At 40.1% G+C, this 26,237-nt stretch overlaps 2 long non-coding RNA genes across 3 annotated transcripts; one reads left to right on the top strand and one right to left on the bottom strand.

Annotated features, from left to right (window-relative positions):
* The first annotated feature begins 1,494 nt into the window (after window positions 1–1,494).
* On the top strand, window positions 1,495–16,159 carry LOC307017847. 2 transcript variants are annotated; one of them, XR_013802285.1, is made up of 6 exons: window positions 1,495–4,636; window positions 4,809–4,924; window positions 6,599–6,787; window positions 13,175–13,336; window positions 15,837–15,862; window positions 15,987–16,159. It is a non-coding gene; the product is annotated as an uncharacterized lncRNA (long non-coding RNA). The 2 variants fall into 2 exon arrangements; XR_013802286.1 differs by having other exon boundaries at window positions 1,495–4,924.
* A 2,554-nt stretch (window positions 16,160–18,713) lies between these two features.
* Window positions 18,714–25,830, bottom strand: LOC307020136. Its single transcript, XR_013802778.1, has 3 exons — window positions 25,694–25,830; window positions 19,969–20,074; window positions 18,714–19,628 (listed from the first exon to the last, which is right to left on the bottom strand). It is a non-coding gene; the product is annotated as an uncharacterized lncRNA (long non-coding RNA).
* Window positions 25,831–26,237: the final 407 nt, after the last annotated feature.

Raw genomic sequence — 26,237 nt, 5'->3', positions numbered from 1 at the left:
TGTCTATACTAACTGTAAGTATATGGAGTCATTTTCACACAGAACAAGAATTCAAACTTAAGAATATGTATTGTAATGTCAATACTGTTACACTTCAATTATTTTTGATATTTGTGTTAAATGAAATTCACCAGAAAGCAGGAAACAGAGTTGGTAAAAAAATATTTTTAAATTATCTCAATTTGTTGGGTCTAAAGGTTGGCAAATAATGTGTATGTAGCTGAAGCCCGGCCTTATTAACTAGTAAAAATACAGATTTTTACAATTGTTCTTGGACTTTTTTAACACTAGGTCAGACATATTCACTGCTGTTCTGTTGTTATTGGATTATTTCTAGGTTGTTGGAGAAATTATCATTATTATGTAAGTGCTATTCTCAGACGGCTCATTATTTTAACTACATTTGATTGGTTTTACATCATTGAATTAATCCACATTGTTGGTAAAATAATATTTTGGCCTGCCCCGAATGTTTTTTCTGTAGCCCCGGACAATTCTACCTCAATAATATAATACATTAACCGTGCTTTACGTGAACCTCATCAAGACACTAGAGAGGACGGCAGGACTGCAATTTCCCGTGTTCAGTGAATGCAACAGAGGCAAGACACCAGACCAATCAGAGAGTTGCATGGAAATAGAAGTGTGCATGTGTCATTCAAGCTCGGCTCTGTGTGTGTGTTTGCGGAAAGAGCGCATTTAGTGTGTGTGAGAGAGGGGGAGAGAGAGAGGGAGAGAGAGAAAGAGGGACCAGTGCCAACAGCAGGGACCGTGTTGTTAGCATCTGGTTATCTAGCTGCACTAACGGACATACGGAGCTTTTTGTTCCACAACAAGCTGGAAGAGAGCTCTCCTCTCATACCTCATTCACACCAACGCAACTCCAGTTCAAGCTCCGTGCTAGAGCTTTTCAGGTTCAGAACCGGTACTTCGGTTTAGCTCCGGCTCTTTTCACACCGCCCAGAGTCCGACTGGTGCTGCGTCATTGCGTCATCGTTTGCGTCATGACGTAACCGTTTGCGTGCCTGCTTCATAAAGCCAAACCGCGGAAACCCCTCACAGCTGACGCCGGCAACAACAACAATGGCCGATTGTGCTCCAGCTTCCTCTGTACCTCTTCGGAAGACCAGATTCCCAGTAGGTAGCTGGTATCTTCAGTGGACCACTGCTGCTTGTTGAGTTTCTCCATCGTTGTGTACAAACTGGATAAATCGCGGGCTTTTGGTTGTTGTTCAGGAGTTGATCCCGCCCCTGCCCCTGCCCTCGCCTCGACGTAAGTGTGACATATGCGGTGCTTTTGCTCTGACCGGACAATTTTTTGGTGCTTGAAACGAACCGGATTCCGGAGCTAAGAGACTGCTCCGCATCGGTGTGAAGAGGAAAACCCGGTGCTTTTCAAGCTCCAGCTCCGAACCGGCCCTGAAACACCGTTGGTGTGAATGAGTTATCAGACTGAGAGGCTCAGGTGAGCTAAAGGAGTGTTTAGATAGTTAACTTTAGTCTAATTTATCTCAGTGGGTCTCAAACGGTTTGGTCACAAATTATTCAAAAGATTATTTCCGCGGCACACCTTCATATGATCATTATAGTTATAAAAAGAGAATAAAGGAAAAACAGTTATGAAATACTATATGGCAGTAAAACAAGAATACAGTTTGAAAGGGGAGTGATTTGTAAAATATCCATAAAGAAAAAGAACACCTGCTTACAGTTGTGTTTCATCTGGGTGTTGAGAGATGTATCCATAGATCTCTTAATGTTGCTCTCAAAGTGCACCAGATTGATGCTTTTAACTTCAATATTTAAAAAAAATCTTCCCAGGGAAGCATCCCCCCGGACCCCCCTAGAGGAAGTGAGGTCCGCTCCCCACTCGTAAACAATAGCACTTTACCCCTGCCTATATGCCGTGAGCTGATTATCGAGCCTTCATTGTAACAGTCGCGGATGTACTGTGTGTTTGTGTGTGGGGAGTGCTTTTGTGCGTGCTCTATAGTGCCAGTAATAGTGTTCACTGGAGTCCAGCACCTCAGCACCCCCACTCAAAATACCTTCCTGCGCCTTCTGGGTGCTAGCCAGCTGCGCTAACGGATATAAGGAGCTGTTTAAATGAAAACAGAGGAGCGACATTTCACCGACAACTGCGCCGAGCACTTCACTTTATGCAGGCAGCCAGACAGTGGGGCATTGTGGGAAAAGTCAGCACCCTCAGCACGGATAGTGCGCGCAACATGATTGCAGGCAGTCCAGGCAGCTCCCTTTCGAGCATATGCCACATAGCTCCAACGATCCATCACACACACACACACACACACACACACACACACACACACACACACACACACACACACACACACACACACACACACACACACACACACACACACACACACACTTTGTATTGTATTATTGTATGAGAGAGGTACCAGATTGAATTGAGGTGAATATTTGTAATGTTCAGAGGTTGTTGTGTTTAATATTCATGAGAATATTTGTCAAATGATAATAAACATTTGCATAAAGCATATTTGTCCACTCATATGTTGATATGAGTATTAAAAACTTGAAAGATATCCCTCTAAGGTACATTTAGAACAGATCAAAAATGTGCGATTAATTTGTGATTAATCGCGATTAACTATGGACAATCATGCGATTAATCGCGATTAAATATTTTAATCGACTGACAGCCCTAATATATATATTATATATATATAGCTGACTATCGAGCCTTCATTGTAACAGTCGCGGGTGTACTGTGTATGTGCGTGTGGGGAGTGTTGCAGTAGAAAATTCCAAGCCCGCTAAGCCCAGAATGTTTTCAGGTCCAGGCAACACCCCTGGTGTGAACCATAGACTGAATGTGTCTGTATGTGAACGCAACATCCCAGGAACTATCGGAACTATTTCTGGGAAAAGTACTCCGATGTGAAAGCCTATTAATTCACAATAAGACGAAAAACATAAATAATACATCCAATAAGAGCCAGGGAGAAAGAAAAAGCATAAAGTCACAGAAACATTTAAGAGGCATTAAGCTTACTTACAGTAATAACCATTTGGAAATGTCATTGTAAATCTTTATAGACAGGTTACAAGATTGTATTTTTCTAAGGGACAGAAAAAAAGACTTGAACTCATTTATGAACAGGGAAAGGAGGGCTTGCCTCCTCTCCATTTACTACAATGTAAACGGTATTTACCCAAAATAATAATTATATTTACCAAATCAGAAATTGAAGAGTCCAAATTATCAATATAATATAAAATGCGATATACTCTTATATATATATATACTTTTAATGGAAAAGAAGATGTAAACAGACTTGCTGTCGCCGCAATTCCTCCCTTTGGTACGCAGTGGAGCGGAATATATATATATTTTTTTAGCAATACGGTCATTTTTAAATCAACATTGTGAGTCAAGCCCTTTGTATAGTTAGTATGTTGCAATGTAATACGTGGGATAATGTGATATGCTCTTGATCACCCTGTCTGTGTTATTTTCTCATTAATGATCGCCTCACTGCACATTATGCCTTACTTAATATACTTGAGCAACACTGCAAAGTATGCTGATACTTGGACAGAAATACTCACTTACAACAAAACACATTTTCAAAACAGAAAACACAACTTTCCAAGAAATATTTACGGTGTTTCTGGCAAATTAGCACCTGAACCATGTGTTCTTCTGTTGATGGGCCTTCAGCTGCATAACCAAAACTTAAATAAAAGTGCACATCTTGAAGGTTTATTGACAGAATCATAACTTTACTTATTATTTAATCATAACCAGTCACACCAGGAGCAGATGGAGGTAATTTAGTCATGTACATTATGATACAATGTTCAGCTTTAGTGTAAAATGGGATTATCCTGTAAAGACAATGCTCCGGCCGATAATGGAAAATGTATATTATTATGTTATATTTGGATAATGAAGTTATAGATGACTCTTTAACTCTTGGACCATAATACAAAGCCAAATTGCTTTTATTGACTTAACAAGCGCTGCATGCAACACTCAGATACAGTCGGTAGTGGAATGCAATTTTAAAGTTGGTTTGACAACACAATCGTAATTTGCAATACTAACTTTCAGATGTATATACAAATGAAATGTTGGGAGCATATGGCAGGCAGAAGAAGCTCAATAAAGAAGGTTTCTCAGCATAAAATGTGTCCTTGAACATGAAATCACCAGAGAACTAGTGCTCACTTCAAATCATTTTTCACAAAATAAGTAAGGGGTATGATTCCAATGATATTTAGCATAAATATTGGTGGACTAAGATTCATTTGGTATAAAAAAATGAATGTGTGAACCAAAGCAGGATAATGACAAAAACAGCTGTACACACTGTTGATCTCAACAAAGCAAAGTGCTTTTGTGAAATGCGACTGATCTGACTGAAGTCCACGGAGGCTGTTTGTGTGTACAGCATGATGACCGTAACTCAGCTGAATGTTTAATATTTCTTAACTTCTTTGCTTTTTGGCTGATTGCCCTCAAAAATTATTAACTTGTCCTGATCTTAACTGAAACCCTTTTGGCTTTATTATTTACTTCCTGCCGAAATGTGTCTGAGATATCTTGGAGTTTTTCTCCTGGTTTGGAATCCACAAGTGCTGCATGGTAAGGGAATTCAACTCTGTTACTTAGAAACTTCTGAATTTGCCTGAATATATCAGGGATATACAGTATATAAAGTATTTGACTGCTTATCGTTATATTTCTGGACAAAGTGCAGCCCAGCCATGTCCTGCTCCCATTCTGAATGGCGTTTTTTTTCCCCCTGGACAATCAGCTTATAATCACGAAGCCACACTCAGTTATGCCTGTCATGACGGATTTAAACCAGCAGTGAAGGGCTGGTGGGGGACCAGCAGTTGTCAAAAGGGCAATTGGTCTCCTAAACTCTAGGTACGTTTTCTATCATCTTTCTGGTGGTTTGTTTAAATGAGCCACTTTGAATTGTGTTTTTCAGTGTACCGTGTTATACCTTTCTTTTCTTCTTTTTTTATCCCTTTTGGAAAAACTTTTCAGCACTGGCCAAAGATTTATTTTCATTTTATTCTGATTGGGATTTAAAGGATAATGTCCTGCTTTTGTACCTGTATGACACTTACTTTTTTTTAATGATACATTTGTTGAACATTAGTCAGCTTTTTGTAAAATGTTTCCATCCATCTTCACCAATGTCACCAACAAACAGATATGAATTATACAAACACCAACACAACCCGGTGGCACACACATATTTTAGCATAAGATTTCAAGAGTTGGCAAAGATTCCTTTTTATTTCATTTCTGAATGATGCTGGTTCATTTTGTGCCGACCTTCTTTGATATAAAACAATGAAATAAATATATGAGTTCTGGTTCAATTTTACAATAATGTTTGGTTTAATAAAACCGTAATAATAATAATAATAATAATAATAGCTTGGATTTATATAGCGCCTTTCATGGGACCCAAGGTCGCTTTACAAGTAATAGGGCAAAAACAAACATAACAAAACAAAAGTCAGACAGTCAAAACAAAAGATCGATTTAGGGGCCGAAAGCCTTGGCAAACAGATGGGACTTGAGGTTCCTTTTGAAGGCGTCGAGTGTGGGGATTTTGCGAATCTCCGCAGGGAGAGCGTTCCAGAGGGTGGGGGCTGCCACACTGAAGGCTCTGTCCCCGAAGGTTCACAGTTTGGTGCGGGGGGTGGTAAGCAGGCCAGAGTCTGAGGACCGCAGGTTCCGGGGTGGGGCATGTGGGTGAAGGATGTCCGATAGGTACTAGGGGGAAAGGGCATGGAGGGACTTGTAGGTAAGGAGGAGGACTTTGTAGGATATGCGGGACTTGACCGGCAACCAGTGTAGGTGGATGAGGGTGGGAGTGATGTGCTGCCACGGCTTTGTGTGTGTGAGTACCTTAGCAGCACATCTTTGGAAATACTGGAGCCTGTCCAGGGTTTTGTTGGGAACCCCGAACAGGACACCATTGCAGTAGTCCAAGCGGGCGGTGACAAACGCATGCACTAGAGTTTCGGCAACCGACTCCGAGAGTGACGGTCGGAGTAGAGATATTGTTCACTCAAATAATGGCATTTTAAAAATGAAAAGACTGTCAAGATGGTATAATGTTTTCTTCTTCATTGTTGATCTTGAAAAAGTATTTGGGGGCCCTAACGTCCACTGAATAAAGGACAATGCATAGGAGCTGTCGTGTGCTGCACTTTATTTCAAATTATAATAAAAAAAATTCCAACTCAGATGAAAAAGCCTGTGTGCCACTGACTATCCCAAATGGAAACTACGATGCAAGCACAGATGGTTAGTATGGGGAGAGAGAACAAATCTGGGTAAGATGTGACGAAGGATATGAACACAAAGACCGTAACGCCACAGCATAGTGTATAAACGGAGCATGGTCCTCTGTGCCAATCTGTGAAAGTAAGTCAGTCAAATAAAAAAATAAACAACAGTTGTCAGAATCAAATCCGTATCTAAATCTTAAAATCAATGTCACCAACTCAAGAAATCGTAGAACTATACATCGAGACACTTTTTCCATTCTATGCCTTATTTATTTTCTCAATATTTTAGAGAGTACCGAATCATGTGGTGATCCCCCTAAAATCCCCCATGCAGTCATCATTGGTAAGAGATACCAGGAGGTGTTTGCTGTAAATTCACAACTGCAGTGCAAGTGTGAAGATGGGTATACTGCAGAGGGAGCAGACACCAAAACAATCATTTGCATCTCAGGAAACTGGACTGAAGACGCAACGTGCAGTAAGCGAAAACAGTGCAATATGCTTTAATTAAAGGAGACATGGTGGAGTACTGATACATTCACTTTTAGCTTTAAATTGACATTACATCAATTGTGAGTGGTGCAGTTATTAAGTATTGTTGGAAGCATGACAACATTTAGAGTAGGATCCCAATTTGGTCAGGGGCAGCACTGATAAACATTCATATTGAAAGTATTTGTTTATAAATATAAATATAAGGAATTACAATTATTTGTTTTAAATTGAATTTCTGACAACAAATTGTCATCTGTAAATATTCCCGTATTCTTTTGCAATCTATGAGTCTGGAGAAATGAGCGGAGCTAGTTTACCGACAGTTTTCTAAACACTTTTGGATAAATAACACTTTTTGGATGGATGACTGTCAATCAAATGCGGGACACCGACTAAATGTGTCGGACAAATTATAAAAGAAATGTAACGCAAGGGCTCCCTCGACAAAAAGCAATAGGATTTTTCCATTGGTTTTAGGAATTTTGCAGAAATAAAGATAATACTTCACATGTTTTGTTCAGCAGGATAATCTCCACATATTAACACCACTTAAACCGCCTAAATGCAATCATCAGAAGTAAAAAGCTAACGCTAGGTGAAAAACAAACTACATCTAGAACTACAAGCTACATCACAGTTGCCTAGCTGCGTGTCACCACTGCTAAGCTAAAGGCGGCTAATGTTCGGCGCTATGACGTTCAGTAGTCTCATTTAGACACTTGTTAGCAATCGCCGTTATACGAAACATAGAAGCTTCTGATAATCACCAGTGGGTATTTACTGATGTTGGAGATTTAGAGGATGTTTAAAACCAACCTCGTCTCCGCGTGTCGTTTGGTAAACTGGGTAAATTCGTAAAAAGGAAGGGATTAAGAAACACCAGAATGCAAGTGAAACAATAATCTTGTTTTAATGACACAAAGTAACAATACAAATACAAAGGAATCACGAAGCACTCTGCAGAGTACTCCGGGCTCAGGTTCTACCACGTGTGAGACAGGTCTCAGGAACGGCCAGTCAAAAACAAGAGCGCGAACCAAAGGAAAACACAGGCTTTCATACTAAAACACAGGAGGAGGTGTGTGCGTGCTTTCCCCCAGAGGTCATCTTATTGGGAGAGACCAACACATGGCCGGTCGCATCCAATCAGTGCGACACAGCAGAAGAAACCCGGAAACAAAAAGTCTCTTTCAGTTTGACGAAGACCAGATACCTTTTGGTGTCTGGTACGAACCTGCTCTAAACAACAAGTTTCCTTATCTTATTTCACATCTTGTAGCCAGCACAAACACATCCCCTTTATGGCCCTTTGTCCCTGAGTCCATCTTCCCCCCCTTCAGGTTACCACACACAAGTTAAAAGTATGTTTTAAGATATAGTTGTTATAGTTGGCTAAATATACGTAATACATGTAAATCACTTTCATATCAATAATAACGAGAAACACATTACCTATGCTCTTAAGCAGTATTAGAGATGCTTTTCAAATAGTCAAACTTCACACAGGCCCAATATAGAGAACACACTCATTTGTCCTACAGCCCCTCCCGCCATTTGAGCTATTGTTCACATCTTTACTTCAAATAAAAGGTTTCACATTGTATATTTCCAGCTTCCTTTACACATACTGTTATTATTAATACAAAGTAATTAACCACACACATCTATTGAAAACAAGTAGATTTCCCTGATAATTGACATACTGAAAATCTTAAGAAGAATGTCCCCTCCCCCAGCTCTCTCGTCCCTATCATAAAAGCTGCTTCCATTTCATATAGAGTACTAAAACATGTTTAAGCTCATTTCTCCACAATGTCTGTAGCCATTTAGTACCCGCACATGAAAGAATAAAAACAGAGGTATAGTTGAACAGTAATCATGCAGCACATATATTTACTGCAATGAAAACACACACACATTTGCCCTAAGCATGTGTAACGCACCCTCTTCTTTTATGAGGGAAACATTCCAGAGTTTTGGAGCGATCCCCAAATTAGGATGTCCCCTGCTCACATCCCTCTCTAAACACAAAGACTTCACCTCAATATATTGGGGAGGGAAAATATACTTTGTCCCTTCAAATTTAACACACAGGAATATATATAAGGTGACATTAAAATGAATATACTAGATTTAACTTTCCTGCCATAACACGGTACTTTAATACTTCAAATAATTAAAATAATCCTTCACTGACCACAGTAGTTTGTAGTAGAACAAAACATGAACATCTCCAATCTTCAAAAACATGTTCAAAAGACCGTTGACTTTAAGATCAATGAAGTGGTAAAATGCTAGCTCATTTCCATGTTTTCGGACTCATTCCCCCAATACTTTATAGGTATGAGTATATGTGAACGTGCGTAGTGAAAAGTTTAAAACAGCATTGTTAACATTTTTAGAAGAAGATAAGTTTAATAGGACTGTTACATCTTTACATTTCAAACAGAGATATACAGTGGGGCTAAAAAGTATTTAGTCAGCCACCAATTGTGCAAGTTCTCCCCATTAGAAAGATGAGAGAGGCCTGTCATTTTCATCCTAGGTATACCTAAACTATGAGAGACAAAATGAAAAAAAAAAAATCCAGAAAATCACATTGTCTGATTTTTAAAGAATTTATTTGCAAATTATGTTGGAAAATAAGTATTTGGTCAATAACAAAAGTTAATCTCAATACTTTGTTATACTGTATACCCTTTGTTGGCAATGACAGAGGTCAAACGTTTTCTGTAAGTCTTCATAAGGTTTTCACACACTGTTGCTGCTATTTTGGCCCATTCCTCCATGCATATCTCCTCTAGAGCAGTGATGTTTTGGGGCTGTAGCTGGGCAACACAGACTTTCAACTCCCTCCAAAGATTTTCTACAGGGTTGAGATCTGGAGACTGGCTAGGCCACTCCAGGACCTTGAAATGCTTCTTACGAAGCCACTCCTTCGTTGCCCGGGCGGTGTGTTTGGGATCATTGTCAGGCTGAAAGACCCAGCCACGTTTCATCTTCAATGCCCTTGCTGATGGAAGGAGGTTGTCACTCAAAATCTCACGATACATGGCCCCATTCATTCTTACCTTTATACGGATCAGTCGTCCTGGTCCCTTTGCAGAAAAACTAGCGTGGAGCCCCAGATCGAGGGAGATTATCAGTGGTCTTGTATGTCTTCCATTTTCTAATAATTGCTCCCACAGTTGATTTCTTCACACCAAGCTGCTTACCTATTGCAGATTCAGTCTTCCCAGCCTGGTGCAGGTCTACAATTTTGTTTCTGGTGTCCTTTGACAGCTCTTTGGTCTTGGCCATAGTGGAGTTTGGAGTGTGACTGTTTGCGGTTGTGGACAGGTGTCTTTTATACTGATAACGAGTTCAAACAGGTGCCATTAATACAGTTAACAAGTGGAGGACAGAGGAGGCTCTTAAAAAAGAAGTTACAGGTCTGTGAGAGCCAGAAGTCTTGTTTGTTTGTAGGTGACCAAATACTTATTTTCCACCATAATTTGCAAATAAATTCTTTAAAAATCAGACAATGTGATTTTCTGAATTTTTTTCTCTCATTTTGTCTCTCATAGTTGAGGTATACCTAGGATGAACATTACAGGCCTCTCTCATCTTTTTAAGTGGGAGAACTTGCACAATTGGTGGCTGACTAAATACTTTTTTGCCCCACTGTATATCTTCTTGTGAAGACAACAAATTATCTTACATTTGAGAAAGCAAAAATGTTTAGGCTTTCTAAAAGAAATGCATAACAACAACATCCATTGCGATATGGCCGCTGTGTATTTCAGGATCTTCTGGCAGCTCCAAAAAGGATGAATAAATTGAAAGGCATATCACAACAGGTACAAAGGTTTCTTCCTTTCTCCTTTTAGATATTATATAACCCTTATACAACAAGTTTGAAGTTACAATTTTACTGGTTCAGACAGATGAACCACAATTGAAACTAGAGAATGCAATTCCTGAAGAAATTGCTAGTGGGAATGCTTTATGCTGAAAAGCTGACGCTAAACTGCTATGCTGAAATGTAATGTGGAAGAAGAAAGTGAAGAATTTAGATTGAAATGATACATGAACACTGGGGGCTTGAATGTGTGATGAGAGAAGAAAAGAAAGTAAAAAGGCTTGGAAAAGCATCAGAATATTTGAACTGCAAACTTTTGAACTAACTTGATGGTGAATGATCTGTCGCCATGCCAACGGCATTTGATGACATCCCATAATACGCTTAGATGCGATGATGGAGCATTTTCACTTAAGTTAAAAGAAACGCGTCTCATGGTGAGCATTGTGTTGCTATGGCAACGGCATTTGAAGAAATCTAAAAACTGTCCCGTAGATGTCTTCACGGCTGGACTGTTAGCACACATGTGAAGTTTGAACACTTTTTGAACTGAGATAAATGAGAGATAAACCTCTTACATGTGAACGTTTTGTTGAAGAACCGTAACAGATATCGGTGAAATTTCAAAGCGTGAAGCATGTCAAGGAACTTGAGCATCTGAAGTGCACTTTTTGTGTACTTTCAGGTTAATAATGTGGCCTTTTTGGCAGATTAACTAAAGGTGTGGTGGGGAAAGATGAGGCTGAACTTACAATGGGGTTTAATGGAGACATGTTGAACGTTTTTGTCACTTCATGCCCTCAAGAGGCATTTTGTTTAATTTTTTTTGCTTAATTTTTTTTTAATCTTTCAAGCTACAAGATGTTTTCCTAAATTTTTCATCAAAAATTATGTCTCAGGAATGTAGGGTTTGGGAATTATGACAGGTTTAAAAGAAAATATGAAGGCAAAATTAAATCTGCCCTCCACTCTGTGACATCACGCACTCTAAAATCTGAAGAAGGCCTCTTTACCAAGGTCCGAACAATTTTTAATATCTCTAAAAGTATGAATCAGATTTAAAGGTTGTGTTACACGAATAATGTCAGAAAGATGTGTAACATTTTAAAGTTGCAATGAGGTTTCTGAGTGAAAGTATGAAGGAGCAGTTAGCAGTTGAATTCGCATGAAGATTTTTCGAGTCTGAAGAGTTTCTCCATTGACTTCCATGTTAGAAATGTGATGAATTATGGGATATATCTCTGGAATTATGAAAGTTATGAATGAGAAAAGTAATAGCCATCGATTCCTGACCGAGCTGAACGTTTTGATGTTTGAACTGAGTTTCTGCGATGTGAAATGTGGGAGCAGAAGAGGCGCAAAATAACCCGGCGGAATAATAAAGAATTTGATGCGTCGAAGAACAAGTAGTTGGAATGCTGTATCAGCATTCCCACTAAATTATCTGAAGTCTGCTGCTCTGAGCATGTCAGTTGGAGTTATGACATCATCGTGTTCCATGACACAGGTGATATATTTGGGCTAACGAGGTTTCCAGAGATCAAAGGTTTCCGTTGTTCTGAATGAGAGATAAACCTGTTACATGTGAACGTTTTGTTGAAGAACCGTAACTGATATCGGTGAAATTTCAAAACGTGAAGCATCTCAAGGACCTTGAGTATCTGAAGTGTGCTTATTGTGTACTAAAGGTGTGAGGCTGCTGCTGTGAGGAAATTTCAGCCTGAAATTACAATGGGCTTTAATGGAGACATGTTGAAAGTTGTTGTCACTTCATGCCCTCAAGAGGCATTTTGTTTAATTATTTTTTTGCTTAATTATTGGTCATTTTTCAAGCTGCGAGATGTTTTCCTACGTTTGTCATGAGAAATGATGTCTCAGGAATGTAGGGTTTGGGAATTATGACAGTTTAAAAAAAAAATATGAAGGCAAATTTCAAGATTTCCTACACTCTAGCTTTGACATCACACACTCTAGTTAATGTTCAAATCTGAAGAAGGCCTCTGTACCAAGGTCTGAACAATGTTTAATATCTCTAAAAGTAAGAATCAGATTTAAAAGTTGTGTTACACGAATAATGTCAGAAAGATGTGTAACATTTTAAAGTTGGAATGAGGTTTCTTAGTGAAAGTTTGAATGAACAGTTAGCAGTTGAAGTCGCATGAAGATTTGTTGAAGTCTGAAGAATTTCTCCATTGACTTCCATGTTAAAAATGTGATGAATTATGGGATGTATCTCTGGAATTATGAAAGTTATGAATGATAAAAGTAATAGCCGTCGATTCCCGACCGAGCTGAACGTTTTGATGTTTGAACGGAGTCTCTGCGATGTTCAATGTAGGAGAAGAAGAGGGCCAAAATAACAGGCGGAATAATAAAGAATTTTGTGCGTAGAAGAACAGATAGTTGGAATGCTGTTAACAGTATTCCCACTAAATGACAAAGAAGGTTTTACATTTGATATGATTTACTCTGCTATGGCATCTTGAAATAATGATTTCTGAAAAAACAATTACATTTTTTGTATTTCAGTCGACAACTGTGGAACTCCCCCCGTGGTTGCTAACGGTGACGTCGTGAAAAACGATGGAAGTTTTTTGCAGTACCAATGCGCTGATCATTAGGAACGAGTGGGTCCGAAGATGGTGGGATGTTACATCGATGCCACGTGGTCCGAAGCACCCACCTGCAAAGGTAAAAACAAGTCACTCTAACATTCAGAGAATTTGGCTGTATAAATAAATGTATTGTTTACTTTTCCAGCCACCTACTGTTCTGTTGATACTGATGACCTTTCTCACGTGAAATCTGTTGGAGTCAGATTAATATATGATGATGAAAAGGAGCATTTGGAATGTTCCAGGTCTGGCAGGTTTTTTGATCTTTTTTATGAAGCCCGGTGCACTCGTGGGAAAGTTAAAGGGGACCTATCATGCAAAATGCACTTTTGTACGTCTTTTATACATGAATATGTGTCCCCGGTGTTCCAGGGAACTCACCGAGTGTCAGAAAACACAACCCTCTCTATTTTCCTCCATACCCAAATCTCTAAAAAAGGGGCTGCAACGGATCTGATAAAAACTTATTCAGATTTGAACACTGTCCTGACGTCAGGACGGTGGCGCTACGGCTATTGGTCCAACTCTCAACCTATCAGGGGAATGTGGGGTTGGGCCACGGCCGGCCATTGCCGCTCAAAAGCGCTGGAGACGCTGTAGTACATATGCCAGGCCTGTAAGTGGCGCTGTAGTCTGCCACAAAAGCAGCGAAGAAGACTTCCCGCACATGGTTGCCATGGTTGCCCTTCTGTTTATTCTCCGTTGTGGCTCTTTTTCTCCCTCCCCGAGGCAAGCGTTTGCTCCCGCTGCTGTAATTCAATGCAATCCCTCCCCGTCGAGGCAAGCACTGTAATCATCTCCGGTTAGTCCACCAGCAGATGACAAACACCCACCTCTCCGCCTCTTCCAAGGAACGAGGGGGCCGTGCGGCAGAGTTTCAGTTAGGTTTTCTTTCGCCGGTCAAGATGTCTGTTAAAGTTGAAATCTTCCGGACAAAATTAGAAAAGTGCTGGTCAAAGGTCTTCTTTGTTATTTATTGAGCTTTAAAACAAATGAATAATGACTCTATATAATAATATAATAAAACACGGAGGACGGAGATCTATTTTTCTCCCCCTCTTCTGACTTGATCAGAGCACGCTCCCCTCTCCTGCAGGGGGGCGTGGTCAGCTTCAGCTCACAGAATCAGCCCACTGCAAAAACAGGGCTGGAGAACAGCAAATAGAGCGAAATGAGGCATGGTTAAAATGCATGATCTGTTTGGTATTTTGAAAACAGAAACATATAAATATACCTTATTTTTTGTATGGCCCTACAATATATCATTTAAATATAGCATGATAGGTGTCCTTTAAGCTTTTTGAATGTAAGTATATTTTAAAGCGTGTTACATATTCAATGCCATTCAAATATTTGTAAATATTGCTTACGGAAAGCAAGAACTAAGTATTTTAGTCGAATACCCAAGCAACTTCCGAGTTTTTTTGCTTTTTAGTCAGATCACGAGTAAGACCACTACCCCAAAGATACTGCAGTCTATACTGCAGGTATACAGCCTCATAAACACAAAAAAACTAAAATATTTTTGAATTATCACAAATGTAATTCATTCATTTAGACATGCCTCAATTCAGGTCACAAGTCTTTAACAAGTCCAACTCGAGTCCATGTCACAATGTTTTGTATGCACATTTCTAAACCAAATCAACCTCACAGACAAAATGTACATAAAAAACGTAATAGTTATGTATATAAAATGAAGGCACACTTATTTGAACCCAAAACATGATATTTTTCCTAAACCTAACCACACAGTCTTGGTACCTCGATCTAACGTAGCAAAAATTGATACATCTGAAAAACGTTCATAGTGTTGGCTTTGTGAGGGTGGTGTGACCCTATTGAAGCCTTTCATTGGAAACAGCTGATGGCGGCTATTAAGCAGATAGTTTTGACTTCCAGAGGTGGGAGAAGTACTCAGATCTTGTACTTGAGTAAAAGTAGAAGTACCAGAGTGTTACAAGTAAAACTCCTGCATTCAAAATGTTCTTCAAACGAAAGTACAAAGGTGTTAGCATCAAAATATAGTTAAAGTACCAAAAGTAAGAGTAGTCATTCAGCAGATTGGTCAATTTCAGAATAATATACTGTATATGATATGTTTTACAATTATTGATCATTAAAGTGTTATCAAAGCTGTTAAAGGTGTAGCTAGTTTTAATGACTTTGTATACTGCAGGCAGGGTAGCTTGTGAATTTACTCCGGGTGGAACTAAAGTGTAATTTAAGGGTTGATTATGTTTCAAATAATTAATCCAAATCTGTATAAAGTAACTAAAAATATGTGTAGTGGAGTAGAAGTACGAAGTAGCATAATATGGAAATACTCAAGTAGAGTAAAAGTATTTCAAAGTTGTACTTAAAGGTGGGGTAGGTAATTCACTTCAGAAACACTTTTTGTTATATTCCATGGAATGCTCTTAACATCCCGATAGAAATAAATATAATAAATGCTTTGACAATAAATAGGCCTACATTAAAAAATGTCATCTGTGGAGGCCGTGGCGCTGTAAAAAGCACGACCAATTATCACGCTCCACATTTTCAGTGTTGTTCTTTTCTCTCCATGTTTTCAGGTTGCAATAAGGCTGAAATACTAACGGTGAGGGTTATTTCTGAATATACTTCTTGAAGAAACACATTGTAATAAGGCTTGTTTTCATGCATTTGTATTTTACTATATTTTGTTTGCATTTCTTATAATATTGTTTTTTGTTTTTCACCAGGGGTGGTGCTCCAATCTATTGCCAATTGGAATGTAATGCTGCCCTTGGATTGGCTCTCTACACACTGAGACAACCTGGAAAGTTTTGAGGGTTAAGATTGTGAGACACTTTGTGTTTTCTAGAATACGCCTCACTACTCATCGTGTGTACTTCATATAGAGGTCTCAATAAAATATTCTTAGACACCTCTAAAAAATGTTTTGCATAATTCTTGTATTTTGTTACTTTTTTCATGACATTTTCGACTTACTATACTATATATTTTGTTCATGCTTTTGGAAATACCATACTGTGATCTATTCAAGATATTTTCGACAATCTATTCTATACTATGACATTTTTTCATAATTTTCAACATACTATACTATGATGTTTTTTCATATTTTATGACATGCTATACTTACGGTGGCCGGCAGGTGCAAACGAGGAACAACGGCCCAAAACGCATACATTAGCAGGAAACACATGCAAATAATTAAATGAAATACAAACAAACCCTGAAAACAAATACAACAGAAAAACGCTGCATTTACAGAAATGATGCAAACTAAATACAACACACAAACCCCGAAAACAAACGCAACAAAAAAACGCTGCACGATATGCAAAGTCCAAAGCACATGCCAATCCCAAAGCACATAGAGTGGCGAAGTCACGCCCACTTACTTCCGCATCATGGGACCTTATTTCGGAAAAATAATACATTGAAGTCAATGGAGAGAGACAACTTATCTTTTGATCCCGTTTGAATTGTGCCATGAATTACACATATGATGTTTGTCAATCTTAAAAAATAATTTCCATGTCAAAAAAGTCAGTTTGTCGTAAAACTGTTGAAATAAAAGACTATGAAAAATACGCAACTAGAAAGACTACAAATCCCAGAGTCGCGTAGTGATGTCATAACTGTTTTCCTCTACTAAGAGATAGCTAAGATCAGCGCCATATATGGTGCTGGCTAAGATAAGATAACTTTAACAAGATGCCTGTGTGCTTAGTACCAGGCTGTAATCATACCAGCAATGGGTCTTGCTCGTTCTTTCGCTTCCCGTCTGATGAAAGGACCAGGAGTGGCTGGATCAAGTTAGCTACCTAGCTAGTAGCTAGCACGTTAGTTAGCATTACAGCCTTGTCATTTTTATTAGCCTTAACATGAAGTAACATTAAGTAACCCAACATGTTAAACAGTAAGAGTAGTAGTCATATTTCGTGAACCCTTTGAAGAGTACTACTGTCACACCAGTGTGATCATTCTATAATACACAATTTAAGCCCGGGGGAGAAATGCTAACGCTACATTAGCATCTGCGATATCACGCTATCTGCACAAATGGTTCACATTAAACATTAAAAAGACCAGGCAGTTCAGAGAGAATCAAAGGAAGGCAGGCAGGCAGCTTTGCATGACATTCTTCTGGATGTGTTTCATTGTGGTGATAGTGAGGGTAGTAAATCCTTTTGTTGACAAGACAGTAGTGACGGCCATCTTGGTGACGTTTGTTGTTCTGCTAGACCCGAGATGTAGTTCATTCAGCGTTTCACACAAACAAATGTGTTACTTCACAGTTTTAAGACACATTATTATTTTTTTGACTTGCAAAATTATCTTTTAAATTGACAAACATCATATGTGTAATTCGTGGCACAATTCAAACGGGATCGAAAGATAATCTTTCTCTCTGAATTGACTTCACTACATAATTTTTCCGAAATAGAGAGGCGAAGTCAAGCCCATCTACTTCCGGTCCATGGGACCCCGGAAGCGAAAAATTATACATTGAATTCAATGGATAGAGAAAACGTATCGTTTGATCCCGTTTGAATTGTGCCACGAACTACACATATGATGTTTTTCAATCTTAAACAATAATTTCCATGTCAAAAAAGTCACATTTTGTCGTAAAACTGTTGAAATATAAGACTATGAAAAATACGCGACTACAAAGACTACAAAGACTACAAAGACTACAAATCCCAAATCCCATTCTGGGTCGCGTAAGTGATGTCACAGGCGATAATGCTCCAAGTGGTTGCGAGTCGTAATTGAAGCAAAGAAGAAGAAGAAGATTTCATAACTGATTTATTCCCTCCAATAAATATAAGAGATTGCTCAGATAAATTCACTTTTACAAGATGCTTGTGTGCTTTGTACCATGTTGTAATCACAAAAGTGATCATACCACTTGCTCGTTCTATCGCTTCCCGTATGAAGAAAGGACCAGGAGTCGTTGGATCAGACATATCAGGTAATATCATAGGAAATATACATGTTGTGCATGGAACATAGTCAAGTTAGCTAACTAGTTAGTAGCGACGAGTAGCGAGCACGTTAGTTAGCATTACATTACTTAGCCTTGTAATTTTTAGTAGCCTTACCATGAAGTTATTATTTTATTACATGAAGTAAACCAAAATGTTAAACAGTAAGAGTAGTCATCATGGTAAGTATTTCGTGAAACATTTGAAGAGTAGCCTACTGCGCCCTCCACCGGGTGCTAAGGAAGCAGTTCAGGGAGAGTCGAAGGAAGGCAGGCAGGCAGGGAGCTTTGCATGACATTCTTCTGGACATGTGTCATTGTGATGACAGTGAGGGTGAGTCAATCTGTTTGTTGGAAAGACAGTAGTTGAGTGATTACTGAGAGAAAATTATTCAGTGTTGTTACTTTAAAGTGTTGTTACTGACCTTTTTCTCTTTTATTTTCTTTACCTCACCTGTAACTGCTGAGACCCTGAGGAACATGCACACTGGACTGACCTGCTCTGGCAACCTGGTTTCCACTGTACGTAATAGTATTTGGTTATGGTATATTATTTATATACATCAAAGGCACAATGCACCAACATCAACCTATGTTTTGTAAAAGTTTATTAAATGAATCTATAAAATGTTATCATATTGTGGATTTATTAAATTATGTATTTTCCTTTGTTATTTATGTGTGCGTTTGTTTTGAGGATATAATTCATTAGGACCTAAACATAGTATGGTATAACTGCTTTTTGTAATGAAATGCACAATTGGTTTGGGAGCAAGACATCTTTTAATCGTTGTTGCCCAGGCTGTACACAGCCTCATAGGTATGACTCCATGCTCTGTGACACAACGTATGTAATTTTGAGCAATGACCCCAGGGTCATTGTTTGTTGCTCCACACTTCAACCACAATACTTTTCTTGAGTAGCCATCAATACATCCGCTGATGGCCAAACCATAGGGCTTTAGCTTATCATAGCCATCAACATGCCAGACGTGGTTGGGTCCTTCAGAGCTGTATGTTCTTCGTACAAATCTTCTATTACTGCGAAGTTGAACTCCAGAGGGATCAAGCTCTCTCATCAAGTTCATGACCTCATCCCTTTTTACAGTAATGGAGTGCTTTTGGCGCAATGTCTGACACATCGAGCGGTAACCGTAATGCTGGCCAGGTCCATTTAGCTCCTCTTGAATGGCAGCACGGACATTAGCCAGAGGGGAGTAGTTTTTTTTCCTTGATAATGAAAGACTTTTTAATTTACTCTTTAAAGTACGCAGACTCATTTTTACATTGTGGGTAGTTTCCAGAAAATCCCAAATTTCATCGTAGCTGAAGCCATCATGAAAGTATTTCCGTAAGAGGTCCTCTTCTGTGGGGCTGTAAGATGCTGATTGTAAAAAAAAAAAAAAACACAAGGAGAAAAAGAAGAAAACATCATGTCATGTCTCAAATGTCTCAAAATCTGATTCTAAATGTATAATTTTCTCTATAAAGAGAGAACTAATACACAATTATTAATGTATAATATAAGTTGTTTTGTGTATTTAATGCATTGGTCTACAATTTAATGATGGCTTCTACATATTTCACATAAACAGACAATGAAAACATGTGTCCTTCATGATGATAACTAGTCGCATCTGCCAATTAGTATTCTAAACAGAGTAGTGTGTTGACTCCTTATTTCTTGCATTTGAAACAGATACAATACAAAAAAGTGAACTTACTGTTGTGTTCAACTTCTGCCAAAAACTGTACATGTTTCCCACAGGAGCCACAGAACACTTGAACTGTCCCCAGATGTTGGCCACAGAAAGGACAAAACATGGCAGCCTGAAAAGACATACATTGATGTAGTAAATCCATTTAATCAAGTCAATCAAAAACACATAGTTTAAATAGTGGTTAGCTAAATAAATAGAAAGATACATCATGTTTGTTTTAATCTGTGTTTTGTCTCTCTCTCTCTCTCCTTGAATGTCTTCTCTATATTTGTTCTTGAGCATGTCTAATGCACATCTCTCTCTCTCTCTCTCTCTCTCTCTCTCTCTCTCTCTCTCTCTCTCTCTCTCTCTCTCTCTCTCTCTCTCTCTCTCTCTCTCTCTCTCTCTCTCTCTCTCTCTCTCTCTCTCTCTCTCTCTCTCTCTCTCTCTCTCTCTCTCTCTCTCTCTCTCTCTCTCTCTCTCTCTCTCTCTCTCTCTCTCTCTCTCTCTCTCTCTCTCTCTCTCTCTCTCTCTCTCTCTCTCAATTCAATTCAATAGCTTTATTAGCATGACCATAGTTACAGGCAATTGCTACAAACTGCTAAGAATTCAAATGTCCTTTTTTCCGCGGTACCCACTATGGCCCGTGTAATTCCCTCAGTACAGACGACAGCAACGAGTTTTTAATTTACTGGCAGGATTTATTTGGTTCATCCAGACCGTGAAAACTGTAATCAAAAAACATAATACACAAATACAATAATCACTAGTCAAAATAATAACAAAACATACAGTAATATCCCAACATTGTCCTGGTAATGTCGTCACTTTCAATTAGGCTACTGTATACACAATACACTTTGGTTACATATAATTCAACAAAACACAAAGACCAATCTAACTAAGCCCAACATGTGTTAGCCCTTAGCTGTATAAAAACAATTTAATACAAACAAGAACAGAAAACACACACAAAAAACGTCAGCAAAATATACCTTAGTAGCTGCATTGCATGAGGAAAATTGTGTAGCTTGGTATTACTCTGTACGATTGTTTATCTTGATGCTAAGAGCTATTTTGCAGATGCATCAGCACTGAAAAACATGTACTAAATCAGCGGACTTTTCGGATGAGTGTTACGCTAAAGTATGTCCTGACGAAAACAGGCGATATAAAAACAAAAGTTCCGCCTTAGAGAACTTTGGTTCCTACCAAAATAAATAACTCAGAAATACTGCGCTGACTGACACAGAGGCAGTTACACTCCCACCAAAACATATCACATGTATATGATTTTCTTCAACTATTGAGAGACAACATACTGCGTAGAAAAGATAAACAAAAAACTAAACTTCAGTCCTTGGCTTCCCAGAGAACGATCACCATGACTGCACCTGTAGTGAGACAGATAGAGAGAGAGAGGGGAGGAAAATAAAGAGAGAGGCCGGAGTCTTCAGTCTGCTTCCATCAGCGTCACCGTCTTATGGATGGGCCTTTCCAGGTGGACAGGTTTGGAGATACGCTTTCCTTTCTCATCAAGGGTTGAGTCGCTGATGAGCAACTTGAGTCTTCGCACCTTCCCATCCTTTCCTGGGTACACTTCGATAACCTTTGCCATCCTCCACTGGTTACGTGGTGTAGTATCATCTTGCAGGAGTACAACATCGCCGACCTTTGCATTCCTGCGATCTTTGGTCCACTTCTGTCTCTGTTGGAGGCTCAGGAGGTACTCCTTCTTCCATCTTGTCCAGAAGTGGTTGGATAAGAATTGAACTCGACGCCATCTCTTGCGTAGGTATAGATCTTCCTTGACGAACTTCCCAGGAGGTGGAGCGAGTATCGTGGACTTCATGGTCAAAATGTGGTTTGGTGTCAGGGGCTCTGAACTGGATGAATCAGAAGCCACGCACCACTGCACACCGAGTGCTCTTTCCATGTGCAGTTCACCCAGTGCCATGTCCTTGTCTTTGGCAGCTGCAGCACATTCTTCTTTTGGGATTGTGTCTAGGACCTTCTTGCTGTTAGAGATAAACTTATGCAGCCGGAGTTTGCCTGTGCTGCAAAGCTCTCTTGCTTCTTTCACCAGTTGGATCGCTTGGTCTTCAGATGCTACACTTGACAATCCATCATCAACGTAGAAGTTCCGTTGAATGAACTTTATGGTGTCGTCACTAAAGTTTCCTTGTCCTTCAGCAGCGACATGCTTCAGCCCATAGTTGGCACAGCCAGGTGACGATGCTGCACCAAACAAGTGGACCTTCATCCGATAGATGGAAGGTTGGCTTTCGAGATCTCCATTGTCCCACCAAAGGAACCACAGGTAATCTTGGTCTTCTGCCTTAACATGGAACTGGTGAAACATGCGTTCGATGTCACACATGATTGCCACAGGACCTCTTCGGAAGCGATACAGAACTCCCACCAAGGTGTTTGTCAACTCAGGACCCGTCAGGAGGTGGTCGTTCAAGGACGTTCCTTGGTACTTGGCGGAGCAATCGAAGACAACGCGTATCTTCCCAGGCTTTTGTGGATGATACACCCCATGATGCGGAATGTACCAAGCTGGAGCTTTGTGGATGTCTTCCTCCGGGACCTTTTCTGCATCTCCGCGTCTTATGATCTCATCCATGAAGGTCTTGTAGTCTTTGTAGTACTGGTCGTTTCTTCTCAGCTTTCTTTCTAGGCACCTGAGACGATGGATAGCACAGATCTTATTATCAGGTAAGTTAGGTCTTTCTTTCTTGAATGGCAGCGGCATTTCGTAATGACCGTTGCTCTTTAACTTGATGCTCTTTTCCATTTTTGACAGGAACCTTAGATCTTCTTGAGAGATGGGGCTGGTCTCCGACGCTCTTTCAACGAAGTCAGACTCCAGCATCTTGATGACATCTGCAGGTAAGAGAACTTCTTTGATCTGTGTCCTACAGACATAGTGCACTTCCTTTGTGAGGTCTGAAGAGGACGGTAGACCTGGCATCACTTGCTTCACCATGACTTGGTGACTTATTCCAATTGCATCTCCATAGTTGAGACACGGGTTGCCATATCCCACTACACTCCAGCCCAAGTCTGTCTTCTGTGCAAACGGCTGGTGTTCCTCACCAGGCACCACTTGTCTTGGAACGAGGGCTTGGGCACAGTTGTAGCCAATTAACAGGCCAACATCACAGCTTTGCTGAGGAGCGATCTCATCTGCAATGTGTTCAAGATGAGGCCATGCTTTCGCCGTATCTGGTGTGGGAATATGGTCTCTGTTTGCAGGGATAAACTCTCTTGAGTAAGTCACTGGAAGAGTGATTATCTTGTCTGAATAAAAACCTCTAACTTGTAGACCAGCTAGCTTCCGACAGGACACGATTGTGTTTCTTGAAGCCAACATGGAGAGGTTTAGCTGAACTGGTTCACTCTTAGCATTGAGAGCCTTCGCTGTCTCGTCGAGGATAAAGGTTGTTTCACTTTGTGTATCAAGGAGTGCGTACACCAGAACTTCACGACTTGGCACACTTGTAGATGACACCCACACTGGAATTATTGTGGAGGTATGAGTGTCTCCAACATTCTGGATGACTCTAAGTGCCGTCGCCTCACGTGATGGTCTCTCTGACTGGTCTTGTGACTGTTCATTCTTCCTTTCTTTGTACTCTTCTTTGTCTTTGTCACTGTACCTTGCTCTGTCAGATCTTGTAGACATCCTTTCTTCCTTGGTGCGATCGTCATGAAGACAAGTTGGGTGTCTTCTCTCACAGGTGTCGCAGCTGTCTCTTTCTCTACAATCTTTAGATCGGTGGCCAAAATTGAGACAGCCAAAACACAATTTATTTTCTTGAACAAACTTGATTCGCTCCAAGATTGTCCCTTGCATAAACTTGTAACACCTTTGTAGACTGTGTCCTGCCTTCTCACAGAAGACACAGCTTGTGACGACGGCTTTCTCATCTGAGGTGGTTGCTAACACCTTTGCTCCAGGACCTCCGCTCTTTACACTCTTGTCTGGAATCCTTTCACTTGGCTTAAGAGCATGAAGAGATGTTATTGGGCTGCAAGCGATTTTAGCTTCACGTGTGAGAAACTTGACAAACTGGCTGAAGCTCGGGAACATGTGAGTGTCTTCTTCTGCTTTTATGACTTTCCTATTCCACCTTGAAGTCAACCAGTCTGGGAGTTTAGAGAGAATTTTCTGGTTCTCGTTGCAATCATTAAGTATTTCAAGACCTCTGATCTGAGACATGGCTGCCTCACAGCAGCGCAGGAAGTCGGCGAGTTCTTGAAGTTCCATACTGCCTTTGGAGCTTATCTTGGGCCACGCGTCGAGCTTCTCTCTGAAGGCCTTGGCGGTGAGGAATGGATTGCCGTATCGCTCTTCTAGGATGTCCCATGCTGCATAATACGCTGGCTCTGTGCCAAGTAAAAAGTAGCTCTCTATGGCCCTTTTAGCAGATCCACCCACATACTTGCGTAGATAATATATCTTCTCTTCAGCTGGTATGTTCTTCCTGTCAACGAGCGTCTGAAAGGACACTTTCCAGTCGTTGAATCGGAGTGGGTCACCACTGAACACTGTAGGTTCAGGTAGAGGAATGCGACTCGCACTGATGGCTTCTGCGAGCGCTTTGACGAGAGCTGTTGTGCCATCTTCATATTTGTTTTCTTGCCTTGCTTGTGCTCCAGCTGGTGGTGTAAAATGGTGCCGCAGCGGGCTAGTTTGAGGCTTGACTTCTTCTTCTTTCTTCACAGAGACACGTTGGAGAAGATCATTTATAGTTTGAGGCTTGACTTCCTCTTCTTTCTTCACAGAGCCACGATGGAGAAGATAATTTATTTCTTCATCTGAGCCGTCGCCCTTAGTTGCCGGACATGAATGTATACTCTGGTCATATACTTGCTGTCGTGCCTCGGCAGCCTTTAGCTTCTTAATAGTCTCCAATCGATCTAGTTCTCTGCGCTTGGCTTCTAGCACTCTTTGTCTCTCTGCATTTTCAGCCTCTTGTTTGGCTTTTAGCTGAGCGGCTTCAACTTCCAGTCTCTGAAGCTCTTTAATATAATGCTCTTGCTCCAGCTGTACTTCTAAGGTGGCTTTGTTGGCAGCAACCTCAGCAGCTGCACTATTCCTGCTTGCAGAGGAGCACTTAGTGTGGCGAGAGCTAATGCCTGTCCTTCCTGAGGCTACAGACATTACCTCTTCAATGACTCGATGTTCTTCATGTCTTTGACTTGTAGTATGCCTATGGGCTGTAGCTTCCTCCCTTGCATCTATAAGGTCCATTGCATCCTTAACCATCTTCTTTGTTACTGTTTCACAGGTGTCGATTTTGCGACGTGTGTTAAGGTCAGGAACCTCAAGGCATTTCCAATCGTCATAAACGTCATTTAAACTCCTAGAGGTATTGCGTACTTTAGTAATTTGTCCATCTAGCAGGTCGTCTGAGCACTTTCCACTCAGCGCTTGGTTGGCTTCTTTAGTGGCATCCTTCCACTTCTCATAGCACACACTGAACCGATGTGCAACCTTTATTACTTGCTCATCATGCTGTTCTTGACCCTTTTCCGTCATTCTGCGGACTCTTTGGCCTAATGGTGGCTCTTCTGAGGAAGCGGGGTTGTCCACTATGATGCCTTCAGTCGCTTGTGGCTGCACGGTTGAGCTGTGCTCGTGCACACACTCTGTCTTGTCAGGTGCGTGTGACTCCATGTCTGGGAAATGTACATCTGCAATTGTGTGCTCTTCGCCATTTCGGGACATCTTACTTGCCTTACTGTTGTCATTCACTGCTCTTTGGTGCTGTCTTCGTGAGCAGTTAAGTTTTCACTGTAATTCCCTCAGTACAGACGACAGCAACGAGTTTTTAATTTACTGGCAGGATTTATTTGGTTCATCCAGACCGTGAAAACTGTAATCAAAAAACATAATACACAAATACAATAATCACTAGTCAAAATAATAACAAAACATACAGTAATATCCCAACATTGTCCTGGTAATGTCGTCACTTTCAATTAGGCTACTGTATACACAATACACTTTGGTTACATATAATTCAACAAAACACAAAGACCAATCTAACTAAGCCCAACATGTGTTAGCCCTTAGCTGTATAAAAACAATTTAATACAAACAAGAACAGAAAACACACACAAAAAACGTCAGCAAAATATACCTTAGTAGCTGCATTGCATGAGGAAAATTGTGTAGCTTGGTATTACTCTGTACGATTGTTTATCTTGATGCTAAGAGCTATTTTGCAGATGCATCAGCACTGAAAAACATGTACTAAATCAGCGGACTTTTCGGATGA

The sequence above is a fragment of the Notothenia rossii genome, assembly GCF_949606895.1.
Source record: "Notothenia rossii genome assembly, chromosome: 9".
In the NCBI taxonomy this organism is placed as follows: Eukaryota; Metazoa; Chordata; class Actinopteri; order Perciformes; family Nototheniidae; genus Notothenia; species Notothenia rossii.
This window is presented reverse-complemented; position numbering and strand designations above follow the sequence as displayed.